Here is a 3708-nt window from a genome sequence, read left to right as displayed (position 1 = left end):
GTATAAAAAGGGGCAGAACAAAAACTGGGCTGTCTCCAGGAGCTCTCACACAAGCTCTCCCCCGTCATGGCGACAAAACCACAGGAGAAACTACGCCGGCAGTGCGACGACGCCGAGCCGGCTGCCGGCAGACACTCAAGGTCTGGCGGTGTTTAATCACAGCAGACACAACCTTCCTGTTATTCTAACCCGTCCTTGTGCCAGCTAATCCCCAGCCGTCCCGCAGCCCGCCACCCAGCTGGGCCGCCCTCCCAGGGGCTGCAGAGGACCCCGTGGGGCAGTTTGTGACCATCCCACTGAAAAAAGGGATTCAGTGGCTTTGCCCTCCTGCACCTGTGCATTTTGGGGTGCCCCCCATCGCTGCTCACACCACCTCCTGAAGAAAGGGCTGCCCTCAAAGCCTCACTAGCCGGGGAAGGAGCCTCTCAGTGAAGCCAAGGTCAGGGGAGCGAAGCAGCTCCAGCTTCTCCCTCCTACTGTTTATGCAAGATGCCTGCTGCTTGTGCTTGGCCTGCCTGCCAAGCCCGTGGGGCAGTGATTAAAGCTCTGCGCCTGGCACCCGTGCAGCAAATTCAGGTGGTTTCCCTTTGGGCTTTTTCACCTCCCTTCTGCCCGCTAAGGTGGAGCGTGCCCTTGCCACAAACGTGGCTGACCCTGTGCTTCTCTGTGCAATGGGGTGGCTGAGCTGGCCTCCCAAAAAATCAGGTGGGCTGTGAGGCAGTGGCTTTGTCAGGGACACATGGCCTGATCACCACCGTCACTCCTGAAGACACCCCAGAGGAGGTTGCTGAGTCCCTCATGGGATCATGCTGAATCAAAGCCCCGTCTCACCACCCGCCCACCTCTGCATGGGGCAGGAGTGACCAAACAAGTGGAAATACCCTTTGGTTGGGACACTGTGCCATGCTATGGTCTCACAGGGGCCAGCTGACATTGCATCCTCCAGTGCTCTAAGTCCTCCGTGCTGTGCCCAGTCCTCTGTGACACAGCCCAGGCTTGTCACCTCCACGATCATAAGTCTAGCTGATGGCCCATGCATGGTGGACCCACAATGTCATGAAGTGAGAGCCTCCACAAAGGTGGGCCTGGGCGTTGGGTCCTCTGTGGCTGTGCTGAAGGAACCAGCATGGATTCAGCACATAAGAAAAGTCAGCACACTCTTCTTCAAGTGCAACACCATTTAAGCATCAGATTGCCAGAAGCCTGGAAAACCACCACCCATGGCACGAAATCACCATAAGGTGATCAACACGCATGGAACAGAGCAAATATTGCCATTAGGGCGGTCTCAGCATGGGGAAAACTGCTGGAAGGAACCTGCATTGAGATGCGGTTCCTTTCTTACCATGGAGGGAAGGCAGAGGGAAGGGTTTGTGCCTGGCCTTGTTTGTGCAGTTCCAGGAGCTCCCAGGGCCAGCTCTCCAAAGTGGTGCGAGGAGTGTGCACAGGCCACCAATTATAAAAACCTGTTACAATTTTAGCCTACACCTTGTACTCCACCTTTGTTGCCATTTAATAATTTTAGCCTCTAATTAATGGGCATTGCTTAGCTTGTAAATATTGACAGATACCCAGGGGCTATATAAAACATCTTGTGTTGCTTTCAGGCCAACACTGATCCTGGTTACCTGCTCCCTTCCCAAAGTATCAGAGCTTCCTTTGCCCCTTCCTCTCTCTCTCAGCCAGACTGGTATGTAAAATGTCCCAACAGCCAAAGTGGGGTAAAGCTTTCCTTTAACATTAGCCACTGGTTGCTCTAGGCTCGGCTTCAGAGCAGTTCTCTTTCAGGAGATCACAACTAGGCTAGCCAACGGCAGCAGGAAATGCAAGAGAGCCCCTGGACTGGTGGCGTCCAGGTGAGATATTAGACTGAAGCAGCAGGTGTAGCCAGGAAGCATTCCTGCAGGGCATGGCTTGGGCACAGCTGCTCTCTGATCAAGTGGTTGGCCCATTCGGGCCCCCCAGCCATTCGGTTGGCCCCCCGGCCTACATTTTTTGTTCTACTGAGAGGCCTGCTGCTAAGGCTGTTTAAAGCTGAACTGCCAGGGGGAGGAAGAGCAGGTTCCTTTTTTTTTTTTTTTTTCCTGACAGCATCAGCAAAGCTGATTTTGCAACTCAGTGGGACTCTGAGGAAGGCTCAGGCACTAATCAAAAAGTTCAAGCAAGTGTCACGTCTGGGTGGAGCAAGTGTCATTTCTGCATCACTACCCCATCATCATCAGAGCCAGTAAAACTCATCCCACCTTCCTCCCTCATCGCAACTCCTCATCTCCCCCTTCCCACCTAGTATCACCACAATTGCATGGATTCAGCTGTTGGCATGGGCACTCACACAAATGCAGAACTTTTTTTGTTTTAATAATCTCCAATCAGGGGTTCTACATTCGAGCATCTCAGCTAAGGTACAAATTTCCACCCCCAGCTTCTCACTTTCTATAACCCTACCTCCCTGCTGTACTGCTAACGCTGTTCACAAGTCTACAGCGTACAGAAGATGATAGAAGTGATCACTTTAAAATAACATTCAAAAAAAACCATGGAAGGATGGATGACAACATGAGAGTTTTAACTGCAGATGCTTTCTGTAATATGGTTTAGAGCAACACTTTGCAGAGACAGACACATACGCAGGAGGCGCACAGACTAGCAGTTCAGGGATAAGACTAAGGGCCTGAAGAACCTTCAGATGGCTTAAGAACAACAGCACGAGGAACATTAAGTTAGGACTTTGAGATGATGACTGTCCACACATGAAACATCAACTCTCCCACTGAGCTCTCAGCAGTCAACCATACCGACATTAAACCATACATCATAACATATAGAAAACAGCTGGAAATCCAGAGTGAAGCAGCATGACTCCCTTGAGCCCAGAGCCAGCTTAGAGCCCAGACAAGCACTGCCTTGCAACAGCGATGAGTTATTTAAACCATTCATGATGTGGCTGAAGGGAGAGGCATTACCACCTGCCATTTTGCCCACCCTCAGTGCCCAGACCAGGGTGGCGTTAAGAAATGGAGATGGGGTAGTGTGACGTGACTTCCTCATTCTCACTCTACTCTAGAAAAAGCAACGCAGAGAGATACAAGAACAGAAAAAGCTTAAAGTAAGAGGGGGAAGTGGAAAGCTTTGCAAGATGGACTTAACCACCCTCACTCCACCGAGGCATAATGCCTACCCCTCTGCTGCCACTGGCTTAGGGGCAGCATACACTCTCAGTGCGTATACAAAGAGGGTGCTAGGAAACATGAGCCCTTGCTTGGCAAAGCAAGCAGGAAAACCACAATGTCAGGGTTGGGGGAAGACAAGGGTTTGGGTTCAAGTGCCAGTCAGTGGAAGCCTGTTCTCATTCTGAGCCCAGCCCACAAGTCACAGCCTGTGGAAGCAGGCCAGAGCAGACCTCTAGCCACCACTTCTCTGCACCTGATGTTACATTTGCACGGCACAAGACTCTTCCAAAAAGCAGCCAAGATACATAGTTAGAGGCCAGGAGGCTTCCTAGGCTTAGGGCATTGCAATGCAAGTGTTTGCTAGCAGGTTGTCCTGTTCAGCACTGAACTACACAGTGGAAGGCACCATGGCTCTTAAACTGCAGGTGCTGTTGGATCCAGCTACAAAAAGGGGAAGCCAAGGGCTAGAAACCTATGCTGTCAGTGCCACATCCTGAACGGGTTTTTGCCTTGAGAAAAACAGCTGCCTAAGACCATG

This window comes from Cygnus olor, chromosome 1 (assembly GCF_009769625.2).
Source record: "Cygnus olor isolate bCygOlo1 chromosome 1, bCygOlo1.pri.v2, whole genome shotgun sequence".
Lineage (NCBI taxonomy): Eukaryota > Metazoa > Chordata > Aves > Anseriformes > Anatidae > Cygnus > Cygnus olor.
Note: the sequence above shows the minus strand (reverse complement) of the source record.